The sequence below is a fragment of the Urtica dioica genome, chromosome 4 (genome assembly GCF_054948205.1).
Source record: "Urtica dioica subsp. dioica isolate 48M chromosome 4, U.dioica_male_clone48M_v1_H2, whole genome shotgun sequence".
Taxonomy (NCBI): domain Eukaryota; kingdom Viridiplantae; phylum Streptophyta; class Magnoliopsida; order Rosales; family Urticaceae; genus Urtica; species Urtica dioica.
In genome coordinates this window covers 21066667-21086366 of record NC_142759.1, presented here as the reverse complement: position 1 = coordinate 21086366, position 19700 = coordinate 21066667, and the positions used below count along the sequence as shown (strand labels likewise).

At 39.5% G+C, this 19700-nt stretch overlaps 1 long non-coding RNA gene across 1 annotated transcript; it reads left to right on the top strand.

Moving 5' to 3' along the window:
• The first annotated feature begins 1359 nt into the window (after positions 1-1359).
• LOC149401160 (uncharacterized) lies at positions 1360-2670 on the top strand. Its single transcript, XR_016296815.1, has 3 exons — positions 1360-1468; positions 1877-2445; positions 2563-2670. It is a non-coding gene; the product is annotated as an uncharacterized LOC149401160 (long non-coding RNA).
• The last annotated feature ends 17030 nt before the right edge of the window (positions 2671-19700 follow it).

Sequence of the window (19700 nt, the reverse complement as noted above, 5' to 3'; positions counted from 1 at the left end):
ATATTTCTCTCTTTGTTTTTTAGTCCTATAATTTTTAAAGACTAATTCTTTTATAATCGTCTGAGAAATTAGGTATGTAATTCGTGATCTTTTCAAATTAATTTCTATATTGTTTTGTGATGTTTTTTTTTGGTGATCTTTTAGATAAAAAAAAAGTTTATGGTTCGGTTTTAATCTAACCCTGATTTTCATACGCTTACCGTGGCTTCAAAAATAATTATTTTTCGTCGTTTGTTTTTGTAAAAGTTAGCTTTAGAGGTGTTCTGTTTAAATGTTAAATTGACTAATATTTTTATGAAATAGAGAATATTTTCCGATTATTTTCAAATCAGTGCGCAGACCTGATTCGCTGGTCTAGCCTATTTCCGATTTTCAGACTTTAAAACGTTTACTGTGGATTCAAATATTATTATTTTGCATTGATTTTTTTGGAAAGATTAGTTTTACCTGTCTTCTTTTTTAAAAAGTAATCGAAAAATATTTTCATGCTATATATAATAGTTTCTGATTATTTTACGATCGGTCTGAATACCTTTTTTCACAAGTTTTAATGTAAGATATTATACTTGTTTTATTTTTAAGAAATAGTTTAATGATGTTTTTGACCGTTATGCCTTTACAAAAAGTGCTCAAATTTATGTTTTATAGTTATCTTTTTTATATAAAAGTTTTTACAGATCTGTTGGATTACACAACGGAACACAGTGCTCAAATGTTGGATTACACAGTGCTCAAATGTTGGATTACACAACGGAAATTCCACAACGGAACACCGTACCGTTGTGGAATCTATATGCCTCCACAACGGTACAGTCGTACCGTTGTGGAATGTCCAAGATTCAACAACGGGACACCGTACCGTTGTGGAATATCCAGGATTCCACAACGGTACCACAGTACAGTTGTGGAATCTTTATGATTCCACAACGGTACTGTAGTACCGTTGTGGAATTCTGGACATTCCACAACGGTACAGTGACCCGTTGTTGGATCTCGCCGCGGCCAAGGCTCAAACTCGCCGCGGCCAAACTTTTCCACAACGGTACACTGTACCGTTGTGGGAAAGGTATGAAGTCAGACATCTCGCCGCGGCGAAACTTATGAGTCGCCGCGGCGAATCGATTCCACAACGGGACAATAACCCGTTGTGGAAATTTTTTACGACATTTCGCCGCGGCTAAGGCTTAAACTCGCCGCGGCGAAATGTCGTAAAAAATTTTAGGGCTTCACTATAAAAGCCTCATTTCGATTTCTTTTTTCATTTTTTACACTTTCTCTTGCCTCAGACCTTCATTTCGGCCGATTCTGTGCCATTTCTCCTCCCAAACCAACCTTGAAACTTCGCCGCCATTTCGCCGCCGCCAAATCTCGCCGCCCTCCTCGCCGAAGCAAAATCTCGCCGTGCTCTTCTTTCTTTCTCTCGGTGTCGCCTCCCTTGCTCTCTCTCCCACCAAATTCTTTTATCAAGGTATGTTTTTATCTCAATTTCATATCAAAATCCTAATTTTTATGAATACTTTGTGTGATTTATAAACTAATTTATGATTTTGGTTGATTTTGGTTGTAATTTATGATATTGGGGGGTGTAGATTTGGCCGAAATTAGGGTTTTTTATTTTGGGTTTTTTGTTCTAATTTATGATTTTGGGTATAATGTTATTTTAGATTTAAAATGAGTTGTATTTTGATATTGTAGTTAAATTGAGGTCGGATTTGAGTTTGAATTTGTGTTTGTGATGAGTTTTATGTTTTATTTATTTGAATATAATGTGTTTTTATATGTATTTAGTGTTGAATTGAGTTTAATTTTGTGTTGAAGATGATTTATTGTTTGAAAATGTTGTTGAATTTGAGTTTGAAATGATTTGTTCAATTAGGTGAAAATGGGCCGTTCAAAGACAACCGCCGGTCACAAAGAAGCCGCCCCTAGCTCTTCTCGCCCCCCCACAAAAAAAAATTAGAGGTCTCGTCAAGCCGAACCCGAACCCGTAGTGGATTATAATAGTCGGGTATTCACTAGCAAGGCCGCAGAAGAACGCTACGACATCCTCGTTCAACGAAGTCCGATCTTTGAACGAGGGTTGAAGGTGAGCTCAACCACGCCTATAGGGTCTCAAATCAACAATACCATCGAAGGTTTCTCTTGGAGAAAATTTTGTGCCACACCCGAGCACAAAGCAAACGTTACGCTCATGTACGAATTCTACGCGAACTTACCAGATCACGAGGATGATGTGGTGACGGTTCGTGGTGTAGACGTTGATTGTAGTGTCGGAGCCATCAACGCATTGCTAGGAACCCCGGACATCGAATTCGAGAATGAGGGTTATCGACAATGGTTGAGAAATCCTAATCTCGATGAAATGTTGAGTGTGTTGACTACTCCAGGAGAGAATTGGGTCATGGACAAAGGAGTTAGAAAGCTTTTCCGTAAATCACTGACGAGGTTAGACTTTTCTTCTTTTTTGCGTGTATTATTTTATCTATTGTATGTTTTAAATAGAACGGTGTTTATTTTTTCTATTAATTGCATGTTTTAAATATAACGGTGTTTAATTTACAGGCTCGCAAAAACGTGGATTTATTTCATTTGCTCCCGTCTCTTTCCGATAAAGCACTTCACCCGTCTCGACGAGGAACATGTCCATCTTTTGTTTTGTATCATTCGTGGTAACACCATCAACGTCGGTCGATTCATCTATAATTGGATGAAGAGAATCGACTACAAGAATATCAAAAATGGGTTGCCGTATCCGTCAATCATCTACGGCTTGTGTCTGAATGCCGGTGTTGGAGGCGCAAAACACGACACAACCAAGAAGTGTGGGGCGCCTTTTAATGACAAGACGATCGAGAGATACATTGTCAAAGAGCCGGAAGAGGAGGAAGAGGATGAAGAAGATGAGGATGAACCATCACTCAACGAGCCACTGTTGTGTTTACAACCACCTCCGGGGTATGATCCCGCCACCCAAGAGTACATTGCTCGGTGTAGCCACTATCTCGTTGACGGGTATCAACACACCCAAGATTACATGTACCAACAAGGACAATATGGCGCCGCGGCTTTCGAAGGATTGAACGAGATGATTGGTCGATGGGACATCAATCAGGAGAATCAATACCGGTTTCCTCCATATCCTCAATACACATACTATCAGGCGCAAGCACCGCAATGGCCACCGCATATGGCACCTCCTCAGTACCCGGGGCCACCACCACCACCACCACAACCACCTACGAATGACAACGATGACAACGAGTAAATTTTTTTATGTGTTTTTTGAAACCTTCTAAGTTTAATAATTGTTTTCATCTTTTTTTTATGTGTGTGAGACTTAAATATTTATGTCTTTATGTGTGTTTGATACTTGTTTCAGATTTTAATTTGTGTTTGAGACTCGTTATGGTATTGTATGAATTTATGTTTGAGACTTGTTATGGTATTGAATGGATGATTTGAGTATTTAAAATTTATGTATTGATTGTGTTTGATATTACTTCAGATTAAAAAGTAATAACTATAGATTCTCCCCGATGAAGAAGACATTAGCCGCGGCCACATGTTGTTTTGGCTGCGGCGAGTCATCTTCGCCGCGGCGTGTTTATAAATGGCCGCGGCGAATTGGGTTTCTAAAAAAACATAGATTCTGGAACTTATTTCGCCGCGGCCAGGTGTTCTATTTGCCGCGGCGAGACATCTTGGCCGCGGCGTGTTTTGTACATGGCCGCGGCGAAGTGGGTTCCTAAAAAAACATAGACTCTGGAACTTATTTCGCCGCGGCCAGGTGTTCTATTGGCCGCGGCGTGACATCTTGGCCGCGGCGTGTTTTGTACATGGCCGCGGCGAGTCATCTTGGCCGCGGCGTGTTTTGTACATGGCCGCGGCGAAAAGGGTTCCTAGAAAAACATAGACTCTGGAACTTATTTCGCCGCGGCCAGGTGTTCTATTTGCCGCGGCGAGACATCTTGGCCGCGGCGTGTTTTGTACATGGCCGCGGCGAAGTGGGTTCCTAAAAAAACATAGACTCTGGAACTTATTTCGCCGCGGCCAGGTGTTCTATTGGCCGCGGCGTGACATCTTGGCCGCGGCGGGTTTTGTACATGGCCGCGGCGAAGTGGGTTCCTAAAAAAACAAAGTATCTGGAACTTATTTCGCCGCGGCCAGTTGGTCTATTGGCCGCAACGTGTTTTCATCATGGCCGCGGCGAGTTATCATGGCCGCGGCGGAATATTAAGCCTTGACGTTTTATAGTCTTGGAAGCGGCCATATTAGTATTTATCAACAGGATATTAACAATAATTATATAAAGTGTATATCATAAAATAAACTAAAATACATATTTTTTTTGTTTTCACACTAAAATATGATTGATATCCGAACGATGTAAATGAGAAACATCATCATCATCAAAATCTTCGATCTCTTCATCAACAAGTGGAAAGCCGGATGTGAATGGGGGGATATTAGACATGTTGTCGTCTTCATCTTCTTCAATATTTCTCGCTTTCATGTGAACCACTAATGACAAATCTGGATTGACGGGTTCTGGTACGTAAAACACTTGAGTTGCTTGTGAGGCCAAAATAAATGAATCATTCTCGTAACTTGTACGTCGAAAGTCGACAATCGTAACTCCGTCTTTATCAACTTTAACATGATTGTTGTCTGCCCATTTGCACTTTAAACAAAGCTATTCGTAGCCCACAATAATCAAGTTCCCAAATGTCTTCAATGTACCCATAATAGTTCATAAAAGCTTTTTTTGGATTTTTATCCTTTGCCGAAGAAACGTGTAATGCTTCAGCAAGTAATGTAACACCACTATTTTGAACGGGATGCTTGTTGTCTCTTTCTTTGGTGTAAAAAGTAAAACCATTAACAAACCAAGCAGTGTACCTTGTAACCATTGACGAAGGACCGCCAGATATTTTGCTCAACGTTTCTGAATGTCCTGATTCTTGAAATAATCGTTTTCCAAGCCACTTCTAAAACAAACGATTGTGCTCTTCTTGTAACCATTTTTCATTTTTAGCTCTTTTTGGATCATTTGCCCTCAATTCTTTCAAATGAATATCCACAAACGGCGTGACCTCGGAAACGTTATGCAAGACATGGAGACTGGCTTGCTCCCACTCTTTCCGGTTGACGATAGAATAAGTACCTATACATAACCACTCATATAAGTAGTGGTCCTCTCATGAATAAGTTAAATACACAAAAGAAAGTGTCAGAAAACATACCTGTAGATAAAGCTTTTGATTCATGACTTGTGTTCTTTGGCAACCCAATCGCGTCTGCATTAGTTAAATACTCCGAACAAAATTCAACGGACTCCTCAGCTATATAGTTTTCTACTATGCTCCCTTCCGGTCTATTGTAGTTCTTCACATAACTCTTCAACACTTTCATGTAACGTTCGATTGGATACATCCAACGTAAAAATACGGGCCCACATAATTTCACTTCACGTACCAAGTGAACAGTTAAGTGAATCATGATGTCAAAAAACGAAGGTGGGAAAAACTTCTCTAGCATGCATAGAGTTTTTACCAACTCCGATTGCATGGAATCCAACCGAGTAGGATCAATAACCTTCGAGCAAATCGAGTTGAAGAATACACATATCTTGGATATTGCAAATCTCACATCGGGTGACAAAATTCCACGCAAGGCGAGAGGTAACATTTGTTGTAGAAGCACATGACAATCGTGAGTCTTCATTCCAATAAGTCTCAAATCTTTCATAGATACAAATCTCGTATAGTTTGAAGAATGACCATCGGGAACTTTGATAGACGCAAACCATTTACACAACTTCTTCTTCTCCTTCCGATCTAGAGTATACTTAGCCGCTGGAAATTTAGTTTTTTGTCCGACCTCCTCATCGGCGTGCAAAATACTTCTTATATTCAGCTCCTTGAGATCCCTTCTAGATTTTATTCCGTCTTTCGATTTATGTGGATCATCAAGAAGAGTACCGATAACGGATTCGCAAACATTTTTCTCGAAATGCATAACATCCAGACAATTCCGAACGTAGTGCGTCTTCCAATACGGAAGGTCATAAAATATCGATTTCTTCTTCCAAGGATTCTCTTGAAACGACTCATTAGTACTAGCACGACGCTTTCTTTTTCCAAGGACTTCATTGACGTTTTTTACCATCTCGTAGACATCTTCACCAGACAAAATTCGAGGAGGGAGCCGTTCTTCTGTGTTGCCATCAAATGCTTGTTTTAACCTTCTAAATGGGTGGTCTCTTGGTAAAAATCTTCTATGCCCGAGAAAAACAGTCTTCTTACTATGCTTCAACCGAATGGAGATGTGTCTTTCATACAAATAGGACAACCAATCGAGCATTTCACAGAATATCCTGACAAATTTCCATAGGCCGGAAAGTCGTTAATAGTCCACAATAACATTGCCCGTAAGTTGAAAGAATCTCGACGATAAGCGTCTTTAACCTCATAGCCCTTATCCCATAACATCTTCAAATCATCAACAAGCGGTGCCAAATAAACATCGATATCATTACCTGGTTGACTCGGTCCTGATATCAGAAGCGTTAACATCAAGAACTTTCTCTTCATACAGAGTTTTGGAGGGAGATTGTAGTTCACCAATATAACCGGCCAAACACTGTATTTACTGCTCATCATGCTAAACGGGTTCATACCATCAGTTGCTAAACCAAGATGAAGATTTCGGGGATCAGCACTGAAATCCTTATACTCAAAATCAAAGGATTTCCATTGGGCAGCATCGGCAGGATGTCTGAGAACACCATCATTGACACGTTTTTCGGAGTGCCAAACCATGTTCTTCGCGTGTTTGGCACTATTAAACATTCGTCGGAAGCGTGGCATTGGAGGAATGTACCATAACGACTGTAATCATAAAAAAACAATAAGAAGCATACCATTATAGGCTATACATGTATTTGATAATCGAGTAGTGAAAACATACCTTAACTGGAACTCCTTTGACTCCGTCACGTGGCATTTTACCCTTCTTCCACCTCGACTCTTTGCAGATCGGACATTCATCTAGATTTTCATGCTCGTGTCTGTATAAAATACAATCATTCGGGCACGCATGGAACTTCTCGTACTTCATACCTAATGTGCCCAAAGTCTTCTTCGCCTCATACATACTTAAAGGAACTTTATTGTCTTTCGGAAAGGCTTCTTTAAGTGTTTCCAACAATTTTGTAAAGCTAGTGTTTGTCCAACCACCCGACGCCTTCAAATGAAACAACGTAACTAAAAACGACAACTTCGAAAAGCTTGTACACCCTTCGTATAATGGTGTCTCCGCATCAATCATCATCGACTCAAACAACTCCGGCCGGTCAACAAAATCGTCCTCCAAATCATTCATCATTCCGGGCATATCATCAACATCATTTTCAATATCATCAACGCTATTGTTTATCGTCGAACGAAAAACCTCACCATGATAGTACCATCTTTGATAGGAGGTCATTATTCCATACGCAAACAAATGGGTTCGAACAACATCAAGCGAAAAATGCCTATGATTTCCACATCGAACACAAGGGCAACGAATAGATTTCACGCCGTCCATATTATCTCTAGCGAATTTACAAAACTCATCTACACCTTCTTGATATATCTCAGTTAATCTATTCTCCCACATCCATTTTTTCATCTTCAATGATAGAAAATCCTAGATTTTACAACAAATACCCATTCTAATTACCAAGTTATAAAAAACAAGTATATTCAAAGCAAGTAGGAGAATAACTTACAAGATTTGGACGTATAGTTGAGAGTGATAACCAAGAATGGCGCAGAACAGGTCGGAATTAGGTTTGGAGTGGGTTTCCGAATGAGGTTTTGAGATTAGAAAGTGAAAATGACGAGAAATTTTAATTTATAGATCCAGTGCGCGATGTTTCGCCGCGGCTAACACTATACCTAGCCGCGGCGAATAGATTCCACAACGGGACGACTGTCCCGTTGTGGAATACACTCGCCGCAGCGAAAGAAATACATTGCCGCGGCGAAATGAGTTCCAGTAAATCTGAGAACTGTTCGCCGCGGCTATACTATACTTTGGCTGCGGCCAGGTATATCACGCCGCGGCGAACTGCATACGTGGCCGCGGCGAAATGAGTTCCAGGGGCTATGTAAATCTGTGAACTATTTCGCCGCGGCCACGTATAAAGATCGCCGCGGCGTGAATGTTTCGCCGCGGCTAAGTATCTACATGGCCGCGGCGAAATGAGTTCCAGGGGCTATGTAAATCTGTGAACTATGTTGCCGCGGCCACGTATGAAGATCGCCGCGGCCAGAATGTTTAGCCGCGGCGAATCAGATACGTGGCCGCGGCGAAATATTCCACAACGGGACGGTCATACCGTTGTGGAATGAACTCGCCGCGGCGACGTTGGACTTTGGCCGCGGCGAAATATCGCGGTCAGACCCTAAAACAGTTTTCCCACTCGATTTTTTTCAAAATTTTCAGAAATTTCATTTTTCTTCTTCTTCTCTCTTTCTCTCCGACCCACCCTCTTCTTCTCTCTTTCTCTCCGACCCACACCCACTCCGTCGCCGTCGTCTCTCTCTCTCTCCTCTTCTTTCTCGGCCGCCGTCCCTCTCTCTCCTCTCTTCTTCCTCGGCCGCCGTCCCTCTCTCTCCTCTCTTCTTCCTCGGCCGCCGTCCCTCTCTCTCCTCTCTTCTTCCTCGGCCGCCGTCCTTCTCTCTCCTCTCTTCTCCACAAATTTCTAAGTCCACAAAACCTTGCCTCCGACCACAACCCTCCGACCACAAGTCCCGACAACGTCATTGACGTTTTATCTCTCCACCACGCCTCCGTGCTCGTCATCTTCACTCCGGGTACAACCCTCCGACCACAAGTCCCGACAACGTCATTGACGTTTTATCTCTCCACCACGCCTCCGTGCTCGTCATCTTCACTCCGGGTAAGTATTTTTTCTATGTAATTTGTATTTTTATGTTGAAATTAGGTTATGGGTAAGTGTTTTTTTATGTAATTTGTATTTTTATGTTGAAATTAGGTTAGAATTGTGTATTTGTGTTTAAGTTATATAGAAATTGAATATGGAATTTGATATTTATGTAGAAAATTAGTGTGGAATCGAATTTCGATTTGAGTTTATATTGAAATTGGTTTGAATTGAAATTGAATTGAAGTTTGAGTTTGTGTTGGAATTGGTTTGAATTGAGTTTATGTTGAATTTTGTTTTTTCATAGATTATGTCTAATACTTCCACTAGTACCGTTAGCGGTAAACGGAGATCCACCAATATCGATGGTCCCGGGAAAAGAAGAAATACTCTTATGCCCAAGATTAATAAGGTTAAAACTCTTGGTAAAAAGATAAACGTCAAATTTAATGATAGAGATGAACCATTGGATAAGGAGGGTGATGAGTTATCGAGTTATTTTGGCGTGTTAGCTAGAGAACACGTTCCAATTTCGATGATCGATTGGAGACTAAAAGAGCATAAAAAGCTAAAAGAAAGGATTTGGAACGAAATATGTGAAGCATTTACGGTCCCTATCGAACTTAAGAATAATTGTCTTATGAGAGTTGGAGAAGCGGCGAGGTTATTCCGTCACGAGCTATACAACGATCTAGTCAAAGACAACCTCAATGATCCAAGCGTCTTGAAGAGGCCGGAATACGTTTTAAAACGCTATGGAAATATCACCGAAGAAGATTGGATAAAATTTGTTGAGTATAGACGTTCCGATATGTTCAAAAAATCATCGGACAATGGGAAAGAAATAGCGAGGAAGAACGTGTACAAATCTAGAACCGGCCGAAATGGATATCGAAAACTTGATCAACAAAAGGTTAGATTTACATGTTTTATTTTGTTGTCCATGTTTCATAATATTTATTAATTAATTTGTGGTATTGCTTGATAATAGTACGAGGAAACGGGTGAATGGTCTACAAAAGAGGTATTATGGGTTGAGTCGAGAATGAAGGGAAAATCATCTCAAGAAGTTACGGATGAGTCTATGGAAAGTGTCTTGCAATCTAAGGAACATCCCGGTCGTGTTCGTGGGCAATCTAAATACTCGTCAAGTTGCAATTCCGTATCTCGTCGGTCAAACTCGAGTGACGAGGTAACTAAGTTACGTCGAGAAATGTGTGAGTTAAAATCTTTCATTATGAAAGCCTTAACTCAAAATGGTTTGAGTCTCAAAGATGCTAATGACGAGTTGCCTAGTGTCCTACGTCCCACAAATGAAGAGGAAAATATTGGTGTTGATGAATAGATGCCTAAGGGTGATGATGTAGAGATGGCTAAGGGCGGTGATGTAGAGATGGCTAAGGGCGGTGATGAAGACATGGCTAAAGATGGTGATGAAGACAAGGCTAATGAAGTAACGTCTTTAGGTAATTTTTAATTTTTTAATACAAGTAAAAAAGTCAAATATTTTTATATATATTTTTTAATAACATTAGTGAATTTATTAGATAAACAATCTCAACATGAAGTTGCCGACAAACCCGATAGTGTTCGAGCAAGTTGCTCAATGAATCCAACCACGCCGGTGACACCGTGTTTGGATGAAAGCATAGAATGCATTCTCCTCCTTGATGATTTCATGAATGGAGGCACGATTCATGTAGCAAACGGGCGAGCGTACATGAATGCCGAACACGTTCATTTTTCATCTTTGGAGGATGTAAACGTTCGAGTGAGCATTGCGACGGCTTTGATTAAGAAAGCTTTTTTGCCGATTCCCACCGATGAAGCCAAGACTATTGAAGAAGCCGTAGGGGGCTTCGTTAAGTGGCCAAAGAGATTAATAGAAACTGAAATTGCAAAAGAGAGTCGCGGCCCGGTGGTCACACAAGTGTTGAAGGTCGGTGGTGGTAGTGAACCTAGCGCCGATGACGATAAGAAGATTTCATATACGTTGATTAATCCAAAGTTTCGATTGCTCGCCCAACATGCCAACCGAGTAATGTTACCGAAAGGGGATGCAATCAATGTCAAAGTTTGTGCAAGTATCGCCGTAGAGCGTATTCCGGTGATGTTTGACGATGTTAAAGAATTCCTTACATACGAGGAAATAGGCGCGTCATGCATAACGGTTTACATGGGGTAAATATTTCTTTTATATTCTTTTTCTTATATCAATATACAATATTTCATTTTATTAACTAATCCAATAATTGTTTTTCGTAGTTATCTACAATCCATATTAGACAAAAATAAGCGGAGTGAAGTAATGTGTTTTGTTGAAGCGGGTTTGAGTTGCTACCTCCAAACCAACAACGATGAGGCCCATTTATCCGAACGCGTCAAGCAAATCGGTAAAATAGTACGAAATTGCAAACCAAAACAACTAGTTTTGATGCCGTACAATTTAAATGAACATTGGATGCTTGTTGTCTTCGATCTTTGGAAAGATCAAGCGATGTTCTTCGATCCGTTGAAAAATAAAATCCCATTGGATTTAAGGATGTTGATAAAAAGGTAAATTAATTACATGTTATTTGAAATATTTCATTTCCACTAATGCTTCTTTTCTAATTTGTTTTTTTTTTGGCGTATAAGGATTTTTTTGGATTTCAAGCTTCACAATCAAGAAGCCCGAAGTAACGGTCAATCAACCTTAATCACAAATGCCTCGGCTCCTAAACAAATCGGAAACACGGAATGCGGGTATTATGTTTTAAGTTATATGCGTGATATTGTTGGAGTTGGTATAGATAAATTACAAATGAAGAAGTCATATACACCGGATAACTTAGAGAGAGTTCGAGAAGAGTGGGTGTTATACGTACAAACTTTTATAGAATGTGAATATTAGTTTGATTTTGGATATAGATATTTATTTTTGGATTTTTTGGATATATATTTGGTTTTGGATGTTATGTATATATTTTGGATGTTATGGATGTATTTGGATTTTTTGGATATATATTTGGTTTTGGATATATTTAATTTTCAGGTTTTTAATTGGAAAACAAAAAAATAACTCTCAGGTACAATTTGGCCGCGACGTGTAATCATTACGCCGCGGCAAAGTTTCATGGGAATTCATCTCGCCGCAGCCAAAGGTATTCCTTGCCGCGGCGAGAATTTTTAAAAAAACAAAATTCTAGTTCGCCGCGGCCATGTATGTCATTGGCCGCGGCGAACTATTCCACAACGGTATGTCTGTACCGTTGTGGAAGATCACGCCGCGGCGAGTACGTACCGTTGCCGCGGCGAGAAACGGAAATCAACATAATTCTTGTTCGCCGCGGCCATGTATGTCATTGGCCGCGGTGAACTATTGCACAACGGTACGGGGTACCGTTGTGGAAGATCACGCCGCGGCGAAGTCAATACGTGGCCGCGGCGAGTGTTAAAAAAAATTGATTCATTTTTCACAACGGGACCGTCCCGTTGTGGAAACGTGGAGGTTTCCACAACGGTACTGTACCGTTGTGGAATCCCTAAGATTCCACAACGGTACGAGTACCGTTGTGGAATCATTACACAGCGGAGGATTCCACAACGGTACAGAACCGTTGTGGAATCATTCCACAACGGTACTGTACCGTTGTGGAATCCATTGTTTGTAGTAGTGAGAGTTTTATTTTTCCCCCAGAACCCTAGTAGCCAAGGGTATTTTAGTAATTTCACGTTGAATGTCGTATTTGAAAATTTCCAGAATCTAAAGTAAGTCTTGAAATCCATTTCTAAGCTGATCCCCGAAAATATTTTCCGTCGATTAGGTTCCGAGCTGCTTAGCTTTTCCGAGCCGTCTAGTTTTCCCGAGCCGTCCACGATCAACGGTCGTACTTTCCGAAACGAAGGTGAGAATAATCTCACTGCAAAATAGATTAGTTCAAAATAATATACGATAAGTATATGATCTGAATGAGTTTATAATTTTTTTTTTTGAAATTGTTATTATGTGATTGTTTGACATATGTGCGGTATGGTATGATATGATATGTTATGTATGCTGAGTTTATGATATGATATGGTATAATATGTTATATAATGATATGATATGATATGGTATGTTATGTGATGTTACGTTATAAATTAAAATATTTATATCATATTCTTATTTCTTTTCATGTTATCATGTATATTTTATGTCATACGTCATTCATGTGTGTAACGAAAATAAAAAAGTGAAAAAATAAAGATAAGCAAGGGAGTCGTACCGCTTCCAGTTATGAAGATCTTAATGAAAATTTCTCGAGCCGACTTATGGGTCCAAATGGGAAAATTTCTCGGGCCGAGGCCCTAATATGTTTATTGGCTAGACCAAAGTGTGGGACCTTGCAACCCTATTGTTATGTGAGATTTTTCCCATATAAAAAAAACGGTCGGGCCCAACTCAAGCGAGGATGCATGGCAACCCCGGCCCAAAGAGTAGAGCCCGGGATTAAGACAAGTCGAGCTCACCCCTGAGGGGACCTCTCATCCTGGCGTCCAGGCGAGCTCGACCTCCAGGCGAGCTCGACCTCAAGGCAGGCTCGACCTCCAAGCTGGGCTCGACCTCCAGGCAGGCTCGACCTCCAAGCCGGGCTCGACCTCCAGGCGAGCTCGACCCCCCCAGGCGAGCTCGACCTCCAGGCAGGTTCGACCTCCAGCCAGGCTCGACCTCCAGGCGAGCTCGACCCTCAGGCGAGCTCGACCTCCAGGCAGGCTCGACCTCCAGGCAGGTTCGACCTCCAGGCGATCTTGACCTCCAGGCGAGCTCGACCCCCAGGCGAGCTCGACCTCCAGGCAGGCTCGACCTCCAGGCCAGGCTTAACTTCCAGGCGAGCTCGACCTCCAGGCGATCTCGACCCCAGGCGAGCTCGACCTCCAGGCCAGGTTCGACCTCCAGGAAGAAGTCCAACCCAAAAATTGTGAAGGCAATCTCAGCCCTGCCAAGGGCCGGGAAAGAAAAGTCCCAGCCCTGCCAAGGGCCAGGAAAGAAAAGTCCCAGCCCTGCCAAGGGCCAAAAAGGGAAAATCCCAGCCCTGCAAGGGCCAGAAAAGAAAAGTCCCAGCCCTGCCAAGGGCCAGGAAGGAAAAATCCCAACCCGACCATGGGCAAGGAAGGTTCAAGCGTTCAGCATGGTCAGCCCCTACAAAAATCAAGGGAAGAATGAAAAGACCATCCTACCCCAATTCATCACATTCCTATAAATACCTTCAGATTCTTCATTTGGAGGAGAGCTCTCTCATGACTAAAAAGACCTCTGCCTCTCTCTCATCTGAGACTTTCTCTCTCTAAAACTTTGGAGCACAACACCCCTACTAATGTTGAGCGTCGGAGAGGTAAACAGAGGAAACCCCTCTGTTTCCCCTTTGTAGTTCACACCTCTCTGCTTGCTTTTCAGGTGCTTGGACGAGATAGACACTACCAACAGCTAAGGGACGACTTGGGATACCAAGTCCGACACGCTCGAGCCCGAACGCGACCACTTGGTCCGGCCTCGGGTCGAACCGTCTGGGGCTTCTAAATAGTTGTCCGAAAAACTGCGACAACACCTATATTTTGGTCTCTAAAGTGCGCACAGAAATAGGTACGACTACCCTAGGGGCACCCCGAACTAAAAGATGATGGAATCAAGAAAAGAAAGATCAAGTCACCAATTAGTTTTAAAGTACTAATAACCGGTTCATGCATTGCATTACTCTTTTTATTTTGTGAGCTTTATATTATTCTCGCTGAGCCTAAGCTCATTTCTTCGAAAAAAAAAACGTTTGTGTTGTAGGTAAAGAACGTGCAAGGAACTGAGCAGAGCGGACTAGCGGCGTCGATAGCGAGAGGGTTGGGTTATGGTTTTCATTTATAGAATAATTCTTCCGCTACAAGTCTTTAAGAAATAAATTTTTAAAGTTTTTATTTTCAATTGTTTCAAAGTTATGAAGTTTCAAAGAGTTTTCTAATTTACTTGAGACTTAGAATATAGATTATGTTTTAGTATTTTTGCCGCTATGTTTAGTTTTAAATTCGTATTTTCAATTTTGGTGAAGTACTTCTCATGAAATGTTTGATATGCAATCTTCATATATTTATTTTATTTTTTGTTTCTTTTTTTTTTTAATTCTTAAAACTTAAGTTTGCTTTTATTCGATGTGTTTCTTTTAAAAAAAATAAAAATTCCTCCAAGTTTTCTAAAGAATTTTCTAAAATTTAAAAAGTAAGATAAGTAAGACGGTCCGAAAAGTCGGGTCATCACAGTTGGTATCAGAGCAACGAACCTATGACCCCCTTTGCTATTCGATCGCACGGCTACCCCCTACTCAAGTAAATTAGTATTTTTTTTTTATTTTAGTCGTATTTTTTTTTACTTAGATAGAAAACGTTCAAGCTGCTCGTGGACAAGGTAGAGGTAGGCCAGGAGGCCGAGGTAGAGGAAGAGGCAGAGTTGCCGCTGATGTCCCAGTGTAAGATGCTCATCATGTCACTCCGTTTCCCGCGCAACAGGGAGCAGCAGAAAATCCCAACGGTCCAGTCCCCGGACCTCAGCCAGCGGCCCAACCAGATCTTGCGGTGCTCATTACTGCATTTGCTGCAACGTATCGAAACTTAAGAAGCGGAGATACAAGAGTTGATGAACAACCTTCCCCAAGTGAATGAAAATGTGGGAGATGATCAACAAGCACCACCAACACCTCCTCAAGGCGTACCTCAGACGGGCCAAGTTGTTGTGGCTGATGATCTTTACGAAAGGTTCAGAAGGATGAGAGCTCCAGATTTTGAAGGATCGACTGATCCTTTAGTGGCTGATGAGTGGATATCAGAGATGAAGAAGATCTTCAATTTCATGAATATCTCGGAAATTGAGAAGGTCATATGCGCGTCTTTTGTTCTGAAGAAGGATGCATGATACTGGTGGGAGACAGTAGCAGTTAAAAGAGACACACGCGCTATGTCTTGGGATGACTTCATCGAGGAGTTCAACAGTAAGTATTTCAACATGCGCGTGATGAACACTCAACAAAAGGAGTTTACGGAGTTAAAACAAGGCATGATGATTGTGACTGAAGCTGTGAGGAAGTTCAACCAGCTTGCAAGAATATGCCCTCACCTGGTTCCGACCGAGTCAAAAAGAGTTCGAAGGATGATGGGAATGTTCCGACCAGAACTAGCTTAAGCAATTGATAGTGGAAGTCATCCACCATCCGCTGTTGCAGACTGTCTCGAACGTGCAATGCGTGCTGAACACCATTTGGTTCAAGTGAAGAAGGAGAGAGACCAGTACATAAAGGCACGGAAGGAAGAGAAGACTCAAAGTAGAGGAATATGCAACAATAAGAAGTTCGACCAGCCTCCCTTCAACAACCAAGTCGGCAAGGCGCAATATTTCGAGAATGAAAATGGGAAGAAGATGAGCCATCCTGAAAATAGCGGTAATGTCAATTACAAAGTCAAGACAGAAAATGAGTCATTTCTGAAGTGCAACATATGTGGGAGGATGCACCCAGGAGAATGTAAGATTGGCAGTATACTGTGTTACAAGTGCGGTCAACCAGGACACATCTTCAAAGATTGTCTGAAGCAGAACTTTGAGCAGAACAATAAGAATGGGAGACTCAATAACATTCAAGCTAAAATTGAAGGGTCACATATTTTCCAGGGTCGATTAGAAGTACCACCAGCAACTCAGACACCACCGCCACCTCAAGGTAACATCTACGCCTACACCAATTTGTCGATGTTGTGACGACCCGACTTTTCTGACCGTCTTACTTATCTTACTTTTTAAAACTTAAGAAAATTTTAGATAAATTTTTTTTAAACATAACTTAAAATATAAAGTTTGAAAAATTGTGACCTAAAAATAAAATTTTCATTTAAAAACTTGATGAACTAAAACAACAACAAAAAAACACAATCGAAGTCGCATAATCAAACTTAAAACCCAAAAATACCATTGTAAATGAATACCATAAATAAAGTCGTAACCTTTAACGTTATTAAAAAACATAATTTAAACCATGAAAAATAAAACCTTGCGTTTGGATTATTGAAAAACTGAAAGCAAAGCGGAAGTCTTTTATTTTCAAAAACGGCAACCATAACCCAGCACTCTCGCTATCGCCGCCACTGATCCATCCTCTTCACTTGTTCATATGTTGTTTACCTACAACACGGACATATATACATAGAGTGAGCTAACGCTCAGCGAGAAAAACTATAGCACACAAAACATAAGCGATAAATAAAACGCATGAACCGGTTATTAGTATTTTAGTTTAAACCGTGACATGATATACCCTACTGAAAACCTATCGTATTTTAATTCGGGGTTCCCCTAAAGTAGCCATACCGATTTCAGTGTACACTTTGGAAACGAATCATGGGGCTACGACCTCTCATAGAACGTCTCGTCACATACATAAACATATGAGGAACTCTCTATGTGAGCCCGTAGTTACCTCCGTAGTTCGAGGCGGTACGATCCTCTTGCTTACTTAACTTATTAATCATGTTTATTACGTTAAATGCATGAGCAACATAAAATAAAAACATACATGATAACATAGCTAGAAAAATATGACGTGTTATAGATATTCTAAAACACAGCATAAGATAACATAAAGTCATATATCGTCATGTCATATCAAGCACATTCCGAACAATCACACACACAAAAATTCACGCAACACATAAATACTTCAGATCACATAATACTTAATCTATTTTTGAACTAATCCGTGTTGCAGTGAGATTATTCACACATTCGCTTCGGAAATTACGACCGTTGGTCGAGGATGGCTCGGGAAAACTAGACGGGTCGGAAAAGCTACACGGCTCGGAACCTAATCGATGGAAAATATTATTAAGCTTCTGTTGAAGAAGTTCTAAAGACAACTCAGGTTTAGGAAATTTCAAAATTTCGGCTGAAGGTGTAAAATTACGAAAATACCCTTGGGGTCGATAAAATATTTTTTTAAAAACAAAATCTATAAACATTACTGCAAAAGGAAAATAAAATTTGGAAAACCTCTTACTTCTGAAGCACACACAAAATATGCTTAGATTATTTAATAAAAAAAAATATTTAGTCTTATTTAAGAAACAAAAACTGTTTTGGAACGATTCTGCGCACTGTTTGGAATTTATTCCAAATATATTTTTGTGTGCATCTGAAAATTCTAAAATTTGGAATAAATACCAAAAACATATAGATCTAGGTAGTGTACAAAAATTAGGTAAAAAATTTTTTTGTAGATATATAAACAATACGTTTTGTTGTAAAAATAATCAGGGCGAAAACGAGTCTGCGCACTGTTCGTAATAAATTCATAAAATATTATGTATAGCATGAAAATATTTTCGATTATTGTTTTGAAAAGAAAATATGTAAAAATAGCGTTTCCTAAAAGAATCAACGCAAAACCATAATTTTTGAATCCACAGTAAACGTTTAAAATCTGAAAATCGGAAATAGGTCAGACAAGCAAATCAGGTCTGTGCACTGATTTGAAAATAATATGAAAATATTATGTATTTCATAAAAATATTTTTCTATTAAAGATTTAGATAGAAAACATTTAAACCTAACTTTTCCAAAAAGAATCGATGCAAAATAATAATTTTTGAAACCACAGCAAGCGTTTTAAAAAACCATTTTCAAGAAATCGGAACCAGATAGAAAAAAAAAACATACCTATTTAGAGCTACGAATTCCCAAACAATGAGAGGAATGGGGGAGGGAGAGCAGAGAAGAAGCGTGAAAAAAAATGATGAGATGTTTATATATAGAACTTGATTAAAACCATAAAAGCTCAAACCCTAAAAGTTCAAACCATAATCCTACTTCTAATCTTAATATATTTATTATTATTATTAGTATTATTATATTTATATATAACATACACGCTGATCATATATATATATATATATAAGTAACTTATATATATATAATAACTTATATTATATTATGTTATATAAAATAAAGTAATATGTATATATATACACTACTTATATTATATACCTTAACTTTAATTTATAGCTATAATATATAGTGAAATTTGTTGTAACTAGCCAAGTTTGTCATTCTTATTGGGGGAATAGCTCAAGTTTCATTTTATTAAGCAAATAGCTCATATATTCGGCTCAGACCATAATGCCCTCACTTCATTCGCGAATAGGTTAATTTAATTAACGTACTAGAGTGAGTTAGATTAATTAATTAACTTATTGGTTGAATATTAGCTTAGGTTCTGATTTTTTTGTGAGTAAAGTTAATTTACTAAATGATTGAATTAGGAATTAGGTTAATTAATTGAATGATTTGAATATCAATTGATTTAAGTTCTTATTTTTGTAAATTTTTTGTGAATTTCGAATCCTTCACGAATCAGTTAATTAATTAACCTAACTATAACAACTCGAAATTTTAAGATAAATGTTGCAAATTAAGTTTATCAAAAAGACGAGAATAAACCGAGAATGGAAATTAAAGATATTTAAGGTCGATAAGGTTCTGAAATATTTTCAATAATTTGTGAAGGATCACGAATGTGAAAATAAATTCAAACGACCTTAACTAATTTCTACGTGAAAGAAATTTCAAGAGAAAATTATTTAATTAATTTTCCGGTTATGTTTTCCATCTCCCGGGAAAGAAATATAATGAAAAGGATTCATTTGCAACAAATAAAGCAAAGAAAAGTTGTTTTGTGGTAGAAATTAGAAGAAGTAGAAAATTAAGGATTTACTGAGCAATTAT